The 19233-nt window shown below is 43.8% G+C and overlaps 1 pseudogene; it reads right to left on the bottom strand.

The window, feature by feature from the left end:
* Nucleotides 1-3094: 3094 nt before the first annotated feature.
* Nucleotides 3095-3445, bottom strand: LOC113884169 (annotated as a pseudogene).
* Between the last annotated feature and the right edge of the window lie 15788 nt (nucleotides 3446-19233).

Here is a 19233-nt window from a genome sequence, read left to right as displayed (position 1 = left end):
GCAGAGAAGATATAATAAAAGAGGAAATTTTAATAGTATCTTTATTCCATTTATTCTCTTGGGCTTCTGTTTCAAGGTACTGTAGAAATTAACAATTATTTCTTCTCATTGTTTTTGATGATCTTTTTCTATTATCCTCCTACCCGACTTAAAATAAAAAAATAATTTAAACTTACATTTTTTTATTCAATTTTACGGTGCCCTGAGATTTACATTCCAGGCATGAGGAGGAACTGAGAAAAATCAGAAAATCACCCAGAGCATTCCCTTCCCGTTCCTCTGACAACTAGTTAAGGCTGTGCCAGTCAGTAGTACAACTGAGATTCTCTTGATTTCAACTCAGAAATTCACATAATAAAAATAATTATCTTGCACATCACTGTATTGACAAATATGTCTGTCTTGTATTTATGAACGTCTGTCATATGGTCTATCTAAATAGTTGACGTAGCTCTACTCCATAAAGCAATTAACTCGGTTTATATGGCAAATTGTCTAAGGATTTCTCCAGAATGCTTGGGGAAATCTACAAACTAAAATATTCTCCAATTTATTGACATGCTACCACACTAAAAAAAAACTAGGCCATCAATAACCAGCTTTCTTTGAAATCTGGGATCTTATTATAAGTGTAGGGACTAAGAAACCCCTGGCTTGAATGAAATAAAGACTGATTTTGTCCTATAAAAAGTACTTCTGATCGTTGGCAGAAAAACACATGGACATGATGAATAAAAATGTGCAATCAAGACAATATTAATTAAAAATGGAAAGTTTTTCCTGCTGAAAATCTCATCAGAGCCACTCCTGAGACCCTGGAACATTTTCAGTTCAAGTCATATTTGGTTTTCTGTGGGATTGCTCAGATTGTCCATGGAGACGTGTAGGTTCACTGACCCTAGGGGGTGTCAGCCCATGTGACGCTCCTTTAAATCCAGAGCCATGAGTCTTCCCAGGTCCAGTAAAGTCACCCAGCCTGGAAATGTGCAGGGTGACCGCATACCTACTATTTCCTCAGTGTGTTATTTTTCTATTGTTGCATAACAAGTCACCACAGATTTAGCCATTTAACACACATTCATGAGCTCACAGTTGCCATGGGTCAGGAATCCAACCAGAGCTCAGCTGGAGTCTCTGCTCAGGGTCTCAGGTTGCAGTTAAGATGTCAGAGAGTCTGTTTGATAATGGAGGTTGGGTGCCTCTCCCAAGCTCATGCGGTTGTTGGATTGTTCCTTGTGGTTGGAGGACTGAGGTCCTAAATTTCTTGCTGGTTGTCAGTCTTGGGATATTCTTGGTTCCTGGAGCACCGTCATCTGGCAGTGACCTTCTTAGGGACATTCTGGCACATTTCTCAAAGCCACAGGAAGGACCAGGCCCCTCTTTAAAGGGCTTTCATCTGAGTCACTCGGGAGAATCTCCCTGCAAGTCACTCAAAGCAAAGTTGACTGGGGACTTGAAGCTTCACCAAAGCCGGTACTCCAATCACAGAAGCAGCATCCAGTCCCATCCGTAGGGCCTGCCTACACTCAAGGAGGTGGTTACATAGGGTGGGGGTGGGGAGATTAGGCCCTAGGGGTTGGGAATTTGGTGGAGTGGGAACATCTTAGAATTCTACCTGCCTCAGTAAAAGGAACCCAGAATATGAATGCCATATGAACCTAGAAAAATTATCTAAAACCTGTGAATTTATCTGTAATTTGCCTTAAATGGCTGGAATTTTCAGAGATATAAATAAATCCAAAAGCAATTATTGCTGTGCCTGTTATTTCTAAGGCCACCTAGGGGAATCATCTTAAATGAGCTCATCTCCCACACCCCACCTCCCCCTGAAACAGATCTTTGCTCAGATAATTATGAAAAACTACAGCAAGTACACTTCTTAGAGACAGAATATCAGGAAACCTCAGCTTCTTTCACTGAAGGTCCGATTCCAGCCAGGGATCCACAGACTTGGCTGTAAGACAGAAAGCAGGAGGCGTGCGGCTCTGCTGGGCCCAGATGTGGTCGGGAAGGACTGGCCCTTCCTTGCTCTGCACCTAATCAATCACCTTGACAGTCTCCACCAACTCATCCCCAACATGACTAAGATCTCCCATCCCAGCTATCCTGGAGGGTCTACATTTGAAATCTCACCCTGTTTGCAGCCAGTTACTAACCTCTGGCCAGTGTCTGTATCTCTCTCTCTTTCTGGAGTTAGACTGATGCTTAACTCAGGCTGAACCCAACTAATCACTGTCTTACAACTAATTTACCCTGTCCCTTCCCTTAATTCCACTACTCTTATTACAGTCTGTGAGAGCCTGAAAAAGGCCTCCCTAAACATCCCCATTCTGCTCCCCAGAACCTATTAATACATCTGTCACTTTACAGAGTAAATGGAACTTTGCTGGTGGGATTAAAGACCTGGAGGTCGGGGTGAATCCCAGAGTACGCAGGCAGGCCCTCCACGCAATCACAAGGTCCTTCTCAGAAGGAGAACCAGGAGGGGTGAGGCGGGAACCCAGAGGCTGGAGTGACTGAGGATGGGCGTGAGCCGAGGGATGTAGTAGCTTCTGGAGGCTGGAAAACGCAAGGTGAAGACTTCTCCTTTTGAGGTTCAGAAGGAGCCAGCCTGTTCACCTTGACTGTAGCCAGTCGAGATTGATTTTGGGTTTCTAACCTCCAGAGGTGTCAGACAATAAATCTGCCTTGTTTTTTTCCACATTTTCATTTATTTCAGTTCATTTCAGAAGAGTTGCTAAGTTGTGTCTGAGTCTTTGCAACCCTATGGACTGCAGCATGCCAGGCTCCTCTGTCCTTCACCATCTCCCAGAGTTTGCTCAAACCCATGCCCCTTGAGTCAATGATGCCATCCAACCATCTCTACCTCTGTCATCCCTTTCTCTTCCTGCCCTCAATCTTTCCCAGCATCAGGGTCTTTTCTAATGAGTCAGCTCTTTGCATCAGGTGGCTTCAGTTTCAGCATCAGTCCTTCCAATGAATATTCAGAGTTGATTTCCTTTAGGATTGACTGATTTGATCTCATTGCTGTGCAAGGGACTCCCAAGAGTCTTCTCCAACACCATAGCTCGAAAGCATCAATTCTTCAGCATTTTTAATAAATATAAATTCTTGGAGGGTATAGCGTCACACAGATTCTATGTCCCATGGCCTTAGCAGGAAGGTTACTTTGGGATTTGGCACAGACCCTGCCACTGTTTCCATGAGCATGAATTATCTCTCCCCAGATTGCTCTGCTTTTGTGGATTTTCTGCCAGGAGTTGCTGTGCTGTTCTTTGCTCTATACACATAAGCACATCTCTTGCTTAGGCAGAATATAGTTTCATCTCGAACATATACACTTTCAGCTTTCAGGAAAGATGTGTGCTCCCTCTGATTCCAAAGACCCCACCTGTAACCAGCAAAAATGGCCCTTGGACCACAGCCTTCCAGACTTATCTGTCATTTTGGAAGTCCTGTTCCCAGAGGCCTCCACAGCGTCCAAGATGGCTTAATGAGAAAGGCCTCTGCCTTGTTTTAAGTCACTAATTTTTGGTAACTTGTTCCAGCAGGAACTGGTGCAGGTGGGGAGAAAGGCCTTGCTCAAGGCCTCTGGATTGTCAGGACCCCGTCTCTCCACAGACAATCTTTGTGTGAGCTGGTCTTAGCTCTGTGAATTGGGCCATCTTTTAAAGCCCAGGACACATTGAGACTAGACCCAGAACAAAAACTAGTCATCACCCAAGGGGCAAGAGTACCAGCTGTGTGCTGAGCACCAGTCATGTACCAGCCCGTATAGGAAGGCAGGAGACATATTGTTGTGATCTCAGCCAGCATCAGAGCCTTCTGTGTCCCCACCCCTTCTGCAGGAATAATTCCACATGATATGTGAATTTGTCTAGAGAAAATCATACCTGACAAAGTTTCACTTGCTTTAAATGATGAATTTAAAAAAAAGAAAACAGAAAGATTGGGGTGTTAGTATTCATTTCATAATTCAATCAATACACTACTCCTGATGATAGAACCAAATTAGAACATTAGATGCAATATTTAAATTAAAAACGTAACCAGCAGAAACAATATTAATGGTGATATCAAACATAGGGAGAAATTAGTGAGATGGGGATAGTGAGAGTTGACATCTAGCTGCAGCAGGGGCGTGATCACTGTTAAAATATTGAAATAGTTCCAGAGAACTTGGTAAACAGTCACTGCTCCTGTCTCCTCCCCTCCCCACCGCCCACCACCAGTCCTTCCACTGGATTGAAATGCCCCAATTCAGCAACTAACGGGTTAACAGCTGACCCGTCAGCACACCTGTGGAGCCCAGCACCTTGGACAGTGCCAAGCCTGATGGCTAATGCCTGGCATACTTGTCCTCAAAGACTTTCAATGTCACCCCTGAGTACAAGTAAGTAAAGTCCTTACCCTCCACATTAACGTATCAATTTATATTGTACAGACCTGATAAATCAAGATATGCTTGTAACTAGAATTATAGGCATGTTACCTTCACATATGAAGGCCAAGTGGGAAGGCAGAGAGGACAGGGAGCAGAACGGAGGGGAGGGGCAGGGTGGGGAGCACTGCTTTCCATCCTCAAGGCTTCTGAGCTATTTATTACCATCTACATGCTTCCCTTTCGTAAATAAACATTAGACACCTCATGTTCCCTAAGTCCCAGATCATGCTCCTCTTCCAGGCTGTGGACGAGGACTACACGTCTCAGGCTCCCTGCAGCTACACCAGGGCCGTGGGGCTGGGCATGTCCTGTGATCAAGATAAGTGAGCACCATCCATGTCTTTAAAGTGTTCTGCTCAAAGCAATGTGCTCAGTCACCCAGTCATGCCCTACTCCGTGCGACCCCACGGACTGTAGCCCACCAGGCTCCTCTGTCCATGGGATTCTCCAGGCAAGATTACTGGAGTGGGTAGCCATTTCCTGCTCCAGGGGATCTTCCTGACCCAGGGATCAAACCTGCCTTGGCAGGCATATTCTTTACCACTGAGCCAGCTGGGAGGCCCCACTCAAACAGTTTCTTCCTGTTGCAAGACCACCTGCGTAATGGAGGACTATAGACCAGTTGGTCTGAGAGCAAAATATTTTCTGTCCCTTGCTTAGTAGAAGATAAAGAAGTGTAAGTCACCATATCCAGAAGGAGCGACCTATGTAGCCACCTGTCCCCATGTTCTTGGGAACCTTCCAGAACTTTCCAAAGTAGACGCTGGAGAAAAGAGGGAGAAAGTTGAGAACACGGCCGAGCCTGGGATGTAGCAGGGACTCAGGGACAGGCAGCTACAGTTTAACCACCCAAGGAATAGGTGTTAGGATCAAAGAGTGTCTCTCTTCACAGTCCTGGCAGACGCTGATGGTCCCGAGCCCTGAGAGGCAGACATCAAGCCCACAGCTCAGCCCTGATCCTGTAGAGCCTCAGGGCGGCTGCAGAGGCTTTGCAACCCACAGTTCTGCTAAGGGGAGCTGCCTCCCAGTAACCTGGGGTTGCGTTTACTGAGAAGCACGAGGCCACTCTTCATATATTTTTAATATTCTAGTTATCATGCAAAATCTCATCGATGAGAAAGTTTAAGCAGTGTGCAAACAAGGCAGCCTGCCGAGCCACGTTAAGATACCTAGCACACCATGTCAACACGACAAGCCTCACGTCGTGTTTCTGATTATATTTAATAACACTAAATTAGCTTTTCTTCATGTAACATATTGTGCCTGCGATGCTATTTGTTTGAACTAAAAACACCCTTCCTACTTTTCTGTTGTAATAAAAGGACTCACGTGGTGACCAAAATTTCTAGCCATTTTTATGCATTTGCAGAACAGTAGGAACACGGAGCAATTCGTCTCTGAAACCAGTCAGAGACAGGCGTGCTGAAATGGGCTCCATTACCCAGGGCACGGCGGATTGTTCCAGACATCTGGGAATGGAGCAGCTACTCACAGGGGGACCCAGACCATGCCATCCTGAGGGCATGGCTCTCGCTTCTCCTTCCTGCACCCGGGGCTGGGAGGATGAGGCCAGAAATGCATCAGCAGGCACTCATGCACTCCAGCCCTTCAGGGCCAAGCAGGGGGAGCTTGGCTGCAGGGGCCTTGGGACATGTCCACCTTGTCACACATGCAGACTGGGGCTGTAACTGCCAGTGGAGCAGTGGGGACCTGGGCAATGACCCCTCCCGGTCGAGGAGAGGTGCCCGTCCAGCAAGAGCATATAGGGGTTTAGCGCTCGTACTGCTAGCCTTGGGCTTCATTCTGATGCTAGACTTTTTCATCCTCCGTTGATGCCCCAGATAATTTTGCATTTAAGTGTGAGGCTTACTTCCTGCCCATTTCTAAGCCAGTGAAGATCACAGGACGTGGTCAGGTTTGAGGCTGGGGGTGAAGGAGGCTGGAGCTCCCTGTCTGCTTTTCCCTTCCATGCTTCCTTGTTCTCAATAAGACTTAGATTAAGCAAATTCAAAAGACAGGAGGGCCCCGCAGGACAGGAACAGGCAGGCCCCAGGCTAGAGTTCCCACACGCATCTTGGCTCTTGTACAACATGGCGGGCGTTCAAGGTGGATGAGCCACTCTAAACAGAGCATCGGAAACAGACCCCTGGTCACCGCCAGCCTCAGAGAGAACAGGGATTCACCTGGTTTCTTTCCGATTCGAAGCTGTGAGGAGAAGTGCGGGTCAAGACTGCACCTAGTAAGGATGGCGGTGACAAAGTGAAGAAGCAAAGGCCATTCTCAGGGATGGACAAAAGGAGAAAAATCTGGCTTGACACAATAATTCAAAGAAGAGACTGAGACTATTTCCCCCAAATATTAAACCTAAATATTGTGGAGCAATGATTCATCTAAAGCAAATGCCGGCTATTCAAATATCTTCCTTCTATAGAAATCTAGAGAAGCTAACACTACTATTAGATGAGGCTTAACAATGGCAACCCACTCCAGTATTCTTGCCCGGAGAATCCCATGGACAGAGGAACCTGGCAGGCTACAGTCCATGGGGTCGCAAGAGTCGGACATGACTTAGCAGCTAAACCACCACCACCAATATGAATGTATGAATTAATAAACAGCATGCAGCTGAAAAAATAAATATTGTATTTCATTTACAAGAATCTCCACCCCCCGCAAAACAAAGTAACTTTGAAAGCTAAGAGTAATGGGGAAGAATTTTCACTTTCACATACTTACATGTGCTACATGTATGTCCCAGACAGCAAACTATGTGACTCCACAAAACCCAGATGACCACAGCTGGACAAAGAACTTAGACTAAAAATGCAAGTCATGAGCTAAGTAAGGAAATGGGAGATGTCAAAAGAATGCCAGAGGGATAGATTATTCAATGCCTGGCGCAAAATTCTTTGTCGACTATGTAAAAAATAATCTAAATCTTTATATAATATCTCACAAAAAATACATTCCAAATAAAAATAAAAAGTAAATGAAAAATAACAAGGATAAGTAAGAAATATACATGATTTTTAAAAGTTTGCAAGTTTAGTGTGAGAAAGGCTTTTCCAAGCACAAGACCTAAAGAAGAAAGCAGAAGAATTATTAAAGAGTAGTCTAAATAAAAATGAAAAAAACTGCTAAAGGAAGAAATGTCTAATATTAACATAAAATTAAAATGGAAACCATTTGAGAGAAGATGTTTGCTAAACATAGGATTGTATGTGCTAAGTCACTTCAGTCGTGTCCGACTCTTTGTGACCCCATGAACTGTAGCCCTAGCCCGCCAGGCTCCTCTGTCCATGAGGTTCTTCAGGCAAGAATACTGGAGTGGGCTGCCATTTCCTTCTAGCTCATGGTTATTAGCCTTAAGATAAAAAGAACTCTTGAAAATCAATAAGTAAAAGGTAAATAGAAAACCTGGCAAGGTGACTCACCAAAGAGAAACGTGAATGGTTAATAAAATTCTGAAGTAGTGAATGAGCATACCCAGCATCAGTCCAGTTCAGTTCAGTCGCTCAGTCGTGTCCAACTCTTTGTGACCCCATGGACTGCAGCACTCCAGGCCTCCCTGTCCATCGCCAACTCACGGAGTTTACCCAAACCCATGTCCATTGAGTCGGTGATGCCATCCAGCCAGCTCATCCCCTGTCGTCCCCTTGCACCCAGCATCACAGGTGTCCAATTTGCAGGGCTCTTCCTGAGTGTCTGTGGCTCCTCTAGCAGGGTTTCATCTGTTTGTTCTGTTTTCCTTCGCTTTTTACTGGTGGTATCAGGGCCTCAGTAACCTGGTCCCGGGGAAGGGCCATTCTCCTGTCATTAGCTGAAACTTTTTAGAAGGAAATTTGGCAATGCACATCAAGTTTGGGGCTTCCCAGGTGGTGGGGTGGTAAAGAACCCGCCTGCCAATGCAGGAGATGCAGGCCCAGTTCCTGAGTCAGGAAGATCCCCTGGAGGAGGGCATGGCAACCCAACTCTTGCGTGCAGAATTCCACAGACAGAGGAGCCTGGTGGGCTATGGTCCACAGGGTTGAAAAGAATCGGACAGGACTGAGCACACACACACAAAGTTTATTTAAAACATGCATGATCTTTGACATCGTAACTCCATTCCTAGGAATTTTTCTGAAGAAAAACTAAAATAAGTGCAATGATTATGTTTTTAAGTTCATACAGTATTATTTACAAAAATCAGAAACTTTTATCCTAAGAGTGAGGGCCACAATACCCACCTCTCATAAATCCTACGATTTCTGACAAAACACAGAATCTGGCACAGAGCTGGTTTGTATTAAATTATCATCCCCATTGTTGTTGTTTAGCCATACCATGAAATGCTGGATGCCATTAAGAAAAATGTCGGAGAAATACGTGGATTCACCTGGGGAAATTTGAGATACAGTAAATGTGGGAAAAGTTAGCTATAAAACAACAATTACAGGAAAATCCTATTTGTGAAAAAATACATATATCTGAGTATGTATCTTGAACATTCTGCAAGGAAATAAACAAAACGTTAGTAGCACCACCTGTGGATTCCAGGATGATAGAGTAATTCTTTTATTCATAATTCTCTATATTTTCTTCTTCATCTAGAGTGATCATGTATTTCTAGGGCAATAAAACAAAGTATTTAAACTAGGAAGACTATGTAGGTACAAATGAAATACTTGTGACACAGTGGAGAGTGAGACAATATCCCAACTGGCCTATACGCTGATTTCAGCCTGGCAGAAACACCCGCACACGTGGAAGGCTGGAGGTCTGCGAGCGGAAATGAGCCAAGTTGAGCCGTGGGATGCGGCTACCTCCTCACCCCAGCAGAGAGGGGCTCGCGCCCTGAACTCTGAACTTTACGAGCTTCTGCTCTGACCCCGCACCTGCTCAGAAGACAAGGTCATGAGGTCCGCGGGGTGGATGCTCACCTGGAGTTCACGGTCCCTGGTGGAGCCCAGCCCATCTCCCCTGTGACGTCTACCGCTGAAGACACGTCCACTCAGAGGCTCCAAGGCTGGCCCCGGGGCTCACTGTGGGTGAGTGAGTGCGGACAGGGCTTGCGTGCAAGGTCCTCAAAGTGTGAGAGGTGGTCAGAGGTGCAAAGAGAGACACGTGGTCCGAGGCCAGGGGCCAGCTCTCCTGCTGCCACGCCCAGAGAGGGACAGGAGGAGCCCCGCTCCTAACTCGAAACTCCAGCCTCCCTTCCAGGGAGCCTTCCTCGCCCGCAGAGGGGGAGCCGCAGCACCTGCCTGGCACATTAGCTAGTCGCATCGGCACCTCTTCATACTGAGCCCCACAGCCCGTGTCCACGTGAGCCTTGCTCAGGACCGACAATGTCAGGGCTGGTCTTGGGCGGCAAGGCTATCACTTCCATGCCTGTTGTTGTCTTTGATGTTTTATTTTCTTTGCTATCGTTGCAAGCGGCCTTTTTCATTACAAAAGCTAAAAATAAGGAAATATCAGCCAAATGGTCCATTTCCCTTAGACTGAGGCTTGTGACGGCCTGCTGGGGGTCCTGTGCCCACTCCCATTGGTTCACAGGCCGCACACCCGTCTTTCCCACCTTCTGGCCCACAGTCAGCCTCTTTCCCCACCCAGCCGCCCCAGCCCTGTGTCGTCTCCCCAGATCCAGAGGCCTCCACTGGCCCTGGCTTCACAGCTCCCACAGTTCCAGGTGTCTTGGTCCAGCCCGCATCCTGGAAGCCTGGAATTCCCACAGCCTTTGGCTGCTTGTCCCAGGAGTCTGGGGGCTTTTCCAGCAAGATCTGCACTGAGTCCTGGGCCGAGGCCTCTGCTGGACCCTTGGCTTGAGGGTCTCAACTGTCCACCTCTGGTGCCCCTGTCTCCAGGTGGGGCCTCCAACTGTGGGCACGGTTCAGACCCGAAGTGCACCTAATGATGGCCTCCCTTCGGGACAGTCCCTGCTTCTTCCTCCACACACACACACACACACACACACACACGTGTGTGTGTAAGCACACAGGAAGAAACGAGATGCCGTCCCTGGTTTGCATTGGCATAACTGTCTCTCTCAGGCTGGCAGCTGCTCTTCAGGGAGAGTAACTGTGATGGACGGGACCCCAGGGGCGCCGGCTGGACCTTCAAACTACATCGAGCTGCTCCTATCTGAACAGAGGGGCTGGGACCCGAGGGTGCAGGACACACCCAGTGACGTGGACTTACAAGCACAGGGTGTGAAATAGAAGCGGCTCAAGAAACACTGGATGAATTCAGTCTACAGTTCAGGATCAAGAGGACAGGAGGCCAGCTCCCTGTTAAAACGCCAAAGACCAGTCTGACTCGCTTCTGTCCCACGCGTGGACACAGATGCTCCCTTCTCTGGCTTCAGACACACAGTAATCCTTACTCAGGTTTTAACCTGGAGGGGATTCAGGGGTTCATAAATCTGGATGGGAAAAATTACTGAGACGTGACATATCTTTAATTCTGAATGCAGGCAGCAAACCATGGTGCTTTCAGCGGTAAGGACAGAAATCAGGAGAAGCTTTGAGATGTCTGCTACAAACATGATGCGACATGAAGTGTCAGGCATTTTCAGCATCCCCACTACAAAGAGCATTGATCACTCCTGACCAGACCAGGTCACTGGTGTGTTAAAGAAGCAGGCATCACACAGTTACTCTAGTGTCTGTACCATCCTTTTTTTTTTCTAATACCTGATAACTTAATTTCAGTTGTTCTTTGCTGGCTCAGACGGTAAAGAATCTGCCTTTACCTGCAACTCAAGAGACCTGGGTTCGAGCCCTGGGTTGGGAAGATCCCCCGGAGAAGGGAATGGCTGCCCACACGAGTATTCTTGCCTGGAGAATCCCATGGACAGAGGAGCCCAGGTGTTTCCTACGACCAGTGCATTCTCTCGGCAACGCTCTGTTTTCACAGTCCATGGGGTCGCAAAGAGTCGGACACATCTGAGAGACTAACACTTTCACTTTGAACAATATTTGGCTCTATTTCATAGATTTTTAAATACATTGTTTCAGAAGGGGCGTCCAAAGGTCCTGCCAAACGCCAAAGGGGCCACAGAAAAGAAAATGCCCCAAAGGGGCCACAGAAAAGAAAAAGCCCCAAAGGGGCCACAGAAAAGAAAATGCCCCAAAGGGGCCACAGAAAAGAAAATGCCCCAAAGGGGCCACAGAAAAGAAAATGCCCCAAAGGGGCCACAGAAAAGAAAATGCCGCAGCCCGGCCCCCGCCCCCACCAAGGTGCCATGAGCTTAATGCCCCATTAGTCAGTACCTTCAGGTTGCAAACTAGGCAAAACAGATCTTTTCCAAGGGAACCAGTCCTCGTTCCAGACCTCCTAGCTTCCTAAATTTAAGTGGCAACTTCAACTTTGTTCCAGCACTCGGTGCCAGGAATGCAAGATGAAAGAGGGCCGTGGACCGGAGCCAACCACAACCAGCCTCTGAGCCAGGAGAAGGAATAGACAAAGCTGGAAAATAAGCAAAGGGCTTTGTTATTATGGTAACTTTGGCTGGTGTAAGTAAACGCAGGCTTTAAAATGCTCAGGGTCACACAGAAGCAAAGATCTGGGGCCTATTTGTTTGGGAGCCAAGGATATGGGGAGAACCCGCCAGGATCATAATTCTGGCTGGCACCGTGGGGTAATGACCCAGAACTGGTTTGTTTTGACAGCTAAAACTCAAGGCAGATAGCTGAGATGCTGCGGTGTTAAAACCAGACTGGCCTCTCAGATGAGCCCGGGACCAGAGGCACCAGTCGCCCGAGGACACCACTTTCTCTTTCTCTCCCACATGGGCAGCATTAAGCACAGGGATTTACCCAGAAGCATCCTGCAATAGAGGTTGGCCAGTCAAAGGAAAAGATGAGGCCACTGGGTGGCTGTGAAAGCCATCACACATCTGGCTGGCAACCCTGCCAAGTGCCCATCTAAGCCAGAACCTACACGCTAGGAAAGACTGGAGGCAAATGGAGAAGGGGGCAGCAGAGGATGAGATGGTTAGATAGCATCACTGACTCGATGAACAGCAAGTTGAACAAACTCCAGGAGATAGTGGAGGACAGGAGACCCTTGCGCATTGCAGTCCATGGGGTTGCCAGGAGTCGGTTACGACTTAGCAACTGAACAACAAAATGTGCCGAATACCCCACGTGTCTCCAGATCCAATTCCTCCGAGGGGAAATTCTTACAATTCACCTTTCTTTCTCCAAGATAGAGGCTATGACAAGCACATGACTGGCCCCTGTTTGAGAGAGGAATGTAACCCCTAACTAGGCATTTTTAAGTATATTGAAGGATACTTCCATCAGTAACACAAAATCCACAGAAAAGCAAATGGGATACGACCACCTCTCAAATAGCAAGCACCGGAGCCAATCCAGTTCATGCTTCCCCAAGAACATCCCGAGTCCAGTGGCAGCCCCCCAGGATCGTGTGTGTGCGCTCAGTCGTGCCTTACTCTTTGCAGCCCCAGGGACTGTAGCCCACCACGCTCCTCTGTCCATGGAATTTTCCAGGCAAGAATACTGGAGTGGGTTGCCATTTCCTACTCCAGGGTATTTTCCCAACCCAGGGATCGAACCTGTGTCTGTCTCTTGCATCTCCTGCGTTGGCAGGTGGATTCTTAACCATTCTGCCATCTGGGTAGCCCCCACACTACCCAAGGGCCGAGTAGTGATTGAGTGCAGGATTGAACACGAAGCACAACTTCAGGGGGCTTCACTTCAGTTCAGTTCAGTTCAGTTCAGTCGCTCAGTCGTGTCCGACTCTTTGCGACCCCATGAACTGCAGCACGCCAGGCCTCCCTGTCCATCACCAACTCAGGGGGCTTTAGGGAAACCCTTATGGAGAAGTGAACCTTTCTGGCAATGAGAGAGGACCCTGCTATTGAGAACAACTCTAAAAGCTGGATAGAAAAAAATCTGCTTGAGGACATTGGAAACCAATCAAGACAGCCAAGACTTGAGGGTTTGAAATCTCAGAGGGAAGGGGAAAGCGCTGGGGTGAGTCTTCTGTTCACTGATGCTTTTTTTCCCACTGGGGTATTTGCCAATTTACAGCATAGGAAATAGAGTTGAAAGGAAAAGTGTAGCCCAGAAAAGTCTCGCTGGGCTGAGAAGACAACAATTGGAATGCAGCACAGCCAGAAAATGAGAGGCCAGGATTCTAGTGTAAAAGAAACCCCAAGAGAAGCCAGCCCTCGTATTCCGCACCCGGTTCTCCCCAGGGCACTTGTCAACGCCGAGCAGTGAACACAGGGCAAAGCAGGAGACACCGAGAGGGAAGCAGCTGCTAAGAGGCTTAAAAGCTAAGTGGGGATCTTGGCAGACACAGAGTCCTGGAGAGACAAAAATTGAAGTTCAGCGCTCACTAAGGAGGGGGCAGGGGGCGTGGTAAGGACTTCAGGTTCTCAGCTGAAATTCCTAAGACACTATCGCCCAGGAATAATGCAAACCATACATAGATATGCAGGAGATATGGAGGACAGGGAAACCCGGCCTGCTGCAGTCTATGCGGTCACAAGGAATTGGACATGACTTAGACTCAACAGATCCCCTAGAAGAAGGGAAAGGCTACCCACTCCAGTATTCTGGCCTGGAGAATCCCATAGACTGTGAAGTCCGTGGGGTCACAAAGAGTCGGACACGACTGAGCAACTTTCACTTTCACTAGCCTCAGTAGACCACCCCTTACACCAATGGAAAGCCAGACTAGATGAGGTCAAGATGATCTTCCCTTACTCCATCCCCCTCAAGAAGTAAAGGGCAACACCATCCAGTGGCCGTATATTATCATACGGAGTCTTGACATTCAAATAAAACTTACCAAATCAGACATGCAATAGGAATAAATCATAAAATTCAAGAGAAACAATTGAAGATAGGAACAGGCTCACAGGTGATCCTTATATTAGAGTAATCAGATATGAACTAGACTTATAATGAATATGTTTGAGAAAATTAATGAAAATAGAGAATTTTGTCAGAAAACTGGAATCAATAAGAAAGAATCATAATGAAATACAATATATAACTTGAGAGTTTAGCCAATTGATTTACATGAAAGTTAGACATAGAAGAAGAGATGATAAGTGAGATAATGACAGATCAATATGAAAGATCCAACATCGGCCCAGGAAAACCTAAGAGATGTATGAAGACAGGGTAAAGAAATCTAACGCCTGGTTAACTGGAAAGGTTAGAGAAAAGCATCATTGGAAGAGATAGTGGGTGAGATTTCTCCAACTCTGACAGAAGAATTTCAAGATATTCTACAAAGTCCCTGAAAGGATAAATACAGTTTTGATTTTCATACCAAAATTGAAAATCAAAGACAGGGAAAAAATTAACAGCAAAAGCAACCAAAGATGAATAAAGGGAAAATAATAAGCTAAACTGCTATGTTTTCAAGATAAATGAAGAAAGCCAGAAGACAATGGAGAGAAATCTTTTAAATGATAGAAGAAAGTAATAGCTACTTTAGAAATTTATCCTCATTGAAATATCTTTTAAAAACAAAGAGCACATAAAGTTTGAAAAATGAGAATGTGTATTTATAGTACACCCATACTAAAAGAAACATTAAAGCAGATTATTAAGGTACAAAGAAAATGGTAACGAGTAGGTTCACAGTAGTGCTTGAAGAAGCAGAGACCGTTAGAAAGCTTGCACAACGAACACCACTCAAGTGGTGAAAAGCTAAAAGCTTTCCTCTAACACCAGTGAAAACACAAAGATAACCTACTCTCACCACTTTTATTCAACATAGATTTGGAACTCTTATCCAGAGTAATTAGGCAAAGAAAATAAATAAAAGATGTTCATGTTAAAAAGGAAGAAGTAAAACTCACTATTTGCAATGCATGCACGCACACTTCAATTGTGTCCAACTCTTTGCTACCCCCTGGACTGTAGCCCAACAGGCCCCTCTGTCCACGGGATTCTCCAGGCAAGAATACTGGAGTGGGTTGCCTTTCTTCCTTCAGGGGATCTTCCTCACCCAGGGATTGAAGCCGCATCTCTTATGTCTCCTGCATTGGCAGACAGATTCTTTACCTTTAGCGCTACCTGGGAAGCTCAACACATTTATTTATTTGGCTGTGCTGGGTCTTGGTTGCGGCATGCAAGATCCAGTTTCCTGACCTTGGATCAAACCCATGCCCCCTGCGTTGGGATCGCAGAGTCTTAACCACTGAACCACTAGAGAGGTCCCTGTGAATCTACTCATTACCATTTCCTTTGGACCTCAATAATCTGTTTTAATATTTCTTTTAGTATGGTGTACTATAAATACATATTCTCATTTTTCAAACTTGATGTGTTCTTTATTTTCAAAAGACACTTCAATGAGGATAAATTCCTGAGGTAGCTATTACTTTCTTCTAGCATTTACAAGATTTCTCTCCACTGTCTTCTGGCTTTCCAGTTTGCAGATGACACCACCAATGACACCACCAAAACCTATTAGGACAATTCATGAATTCAGTAAATTGGCAGGATACAAAATCAAGACAGGGAAATCTGTATGTACTATACAGTATTTTTACAAACTAATAACAAACTATAAGAAAGAGAAATTAAGAAAACAACAGCACTTACAATGACAGCAAAAAGAATAAAATAACCTAGGAATGAATTTAATCTTGGAGGTGAAAGACTTATACACTGAAAACTGGAAGACACTGATGAAAGAAATCAAGGAAAGACATAAATAAATGGAAAGAGCTCCTACACTCATAAATCAGAAGAATTAATACTGTTAAAATATCCACACAGCTCAAAGAAATATACAGAACAAACGTAATTAAAATGTTTTAAAGTCTTTGCATTATTGGAAAAATGATAAAAGGTTTAATCTGAGTTGACTCTAATGAGCTAAGAATATGAAAGTTACCAGGAGACCCACCAAAAATAATAACCATGAGAATAGCCATGAGAAAAAAATAAAAGAGCATATGACCATAAGAAAAAACAAAAGAACTGATAACCAGTAATCTGAAAGAGAGTAAAAACTTAAAGAATAAATAATCTTTTATTCTTGGCATCAGGCTAGAGAAAATAGAGGAAACAAGTAAAAGCTAAAGAATAAAACATCAAATGTAATCCCTACACCAAAGTTTACATTAGGCATAAATGAAGTAAATACGCCAATTGAAAGACTCATATAATCTTTTAAGTGAATTTTTTAAAGCCTAACTACATGCTGCTCAAATATGCTAGATGTTGCTTGTTTTATTAGTAAGGATACAGTCAAGTTCAGAGGAAAAGAATGAAAGTGGAGATCTCATGCAAATATCAACCCCCAAAAGACTGCAGTACCTACGTTCATATCAGACAAAGTTGACTCTAACACAAGACATGTTATTAGAAATAAAGAGAGATTTTATAGTGATTAAAGGGAAAGTTCAACAACAAGATAAAATAATTCCAAATGTGTTCCACCTAATAAAATAGCCTCAAAATATATAAAGCAAACACAACAGAAGTAAAAGTAAAACCATAGAAATCCACAAATTTACTTAGAGATTTTAATACTGTTCTCTCAGTGGAAGATAGAAAAAGCAGAAAAAATAAAATCAGTAAGTCGATAGAAGAAGTAAAAGCCACAGTTAACCAATTGGACCTGTTTGACATGCACAGTATATACTACACCCAACAACCACAGAATACGTATTCTTTACAAGCTCACACAAAACATTTCTTAGAATCTATGTTGGATTATAAAATAAGTCTCAATATAATATGCTCTATGATCAGAGCAGAATTGAGCTCAAAATCAATAACTAAAAGATAACCAAAAATTCCTTCCTAATTATTTGGAAATTAAGCAACACAATTCTAAATAATGTACAGTCAAAGAAGAAATCATAATGAAAATTAGAATGCGTTTTTAATTAATTTTTATTGGAGTACAGTTGCTTTTCAATGCTGTGTAGTTTCTACTGTACAGCAAAGTGAATCAATTATGTACAAACATATATCCCCTTTTTTTAAGATTTCATCCCTATTTAGGGAACCACATAGCATTGAGTAGAGTTCCCTAGCTATACAATAGGTTCTGATTAGTTGTCTATTTTATACATAGTAGTATATATATGTCAATTTCAGACTGAATAATAATGAAAACAAGTTTTACTGAAATTTTCAGATTAAGTAATACCTAGAAAGAAATGTATATCCTTAAATACACATTTTCGACATGTGTAAAGGCTGCAAAATTATGATCCAAGCCAAATGCCCTTGAACTTTTTGGTCTCAAGACTATTTCATAGTCTTAAAATCATTGAGGACCCCAAATAATTCTTGCTTATGTGAATAATATCAATCCTTATTTATCATACTCTAATACTAGGCTTAAAAATTTTTTTTATTAATTCTTTTTAAGTAACAATAATGAATCCATTACATATTAACGTTGATAACATCATTTTAGAAAAAAAATTTCTGAAGTAAAATATTAAGTGAAAAGTTTGGCATTGTTTTGCATTTTTGAAAATTTCTGTAATGCTTAGCTTAATGGAAAACAGCTTTATGTCATATTTGCAGCTGTATTCAATCTGTCTTGATATTTTGTTTTGGGTGAAGTACATAAAGAAAATTTATCTTCACATAGCTATGTAGTCGGATAAAGGAGTATTTTAATAGCTTTGTCAGGTAATTGTGTAGGTCTCCTTTGATACTACACTAAAATTTATCAGGTGTAATTTTTTAAAGGTGAATTGCAATGTGACATCTGATGTGCATGCATTTTCTCTACTCCATTACACTAGAATCCATGTCTATCTTACACATCGAGTGGATCTTTCACTCACACATAATTTTATAACGTTATACGATAATCAGGAGCTTTCCAGGTGGCGCTAGTGGTAAAGAACCCACCTGACAATGCAGGTTAGACATAAGAGATGGGGGATATATCTCTAGGTTGGGGACATGCCTGGAGGAGGGCGTGGCAACCCACTCCAGTATTCTTGCCTAGAGAATCCCATAGACAGAGGAACCTGGCAGGCTACAGTCCATAGGGTCACAGAGTTGGGCACAACTGAAGCAACTTAGCATGAGCATACAACAGCCATTTTGAAAATATTCATTTACTGAGTTACGCAGATCTTGCAAATATCAACACATTATCCTTATACACTTTTTTGAAATTATACTCAGTAGTGTCTCTACTTATCTCATTATGAATGTCTCAATGTATGGGAAAGCTCTCAAGGTCCTGTTAGTGGAAACAACCTTCTCTTTGCCTGGAACTGGTCCAGTTTTAGCACTGAAATTCCTGCATCCCAGGAAATTCCACAGTTCCAGGCAAACCAGCATGCTGGACCAATGTGAATGTAAGTCTTCCAAAATTTTCAGTTTTGCTTAAAAGCTTGAAATTTATCATTGGCAATAAATATTCTCAGTGATTTTCCTTGAAATGACAGATTTATTTTATTATTCTTTTGAAAAACTTCTGCAAAATACCCAACTTGGAATAACTGTAACTTGTCTGTCAGTTTTTCGAGTAAAATAGCAATTCGTGAAAAAAGGGGGGCTTGTTCATTTTGTATCACCAACAATTACAAAAGTATTCTCCTTTGAGTCAATTATTGGACTTCAGTATTCAACAGAAATGCTTTATGCTTATTTCTTATTTTGCTATACAGGATATTTATTAAAAGACAAATAAAATTAGTATTTTTTACCACTCATCAAATATATTTTTAAGTGAAACTATCAGTTTGTTTGAAAGTATGTGGCATTAAGGTATGTAATGACTACTAATACAGTTTGGTGTTACTAAGCTAATTCAAAGGGCACGAACAATTTTAT

Source organism: Bos indicus x Bos taurus, chromosome 26 (genome assembly GCF_003369695.1).
Source record: "Bos indicus x Bos taurus breed Angus x Brahman F1 hybrid chromosome 26, Bos_hybrid_MaternalHap_v2.0, whole genome shotgun sequence".
NCBI lineage: Eukaryota > Metazoa > Chordata > Mammalia > Artiodactyla > Bovidae > Bos > Bos indicus x Bos taurus.
The sequence above is the reverse complement of the archived record's forward strand: the minus strand, read 5'-3'. Positions and strand labels throughout refer to the sequence as shown.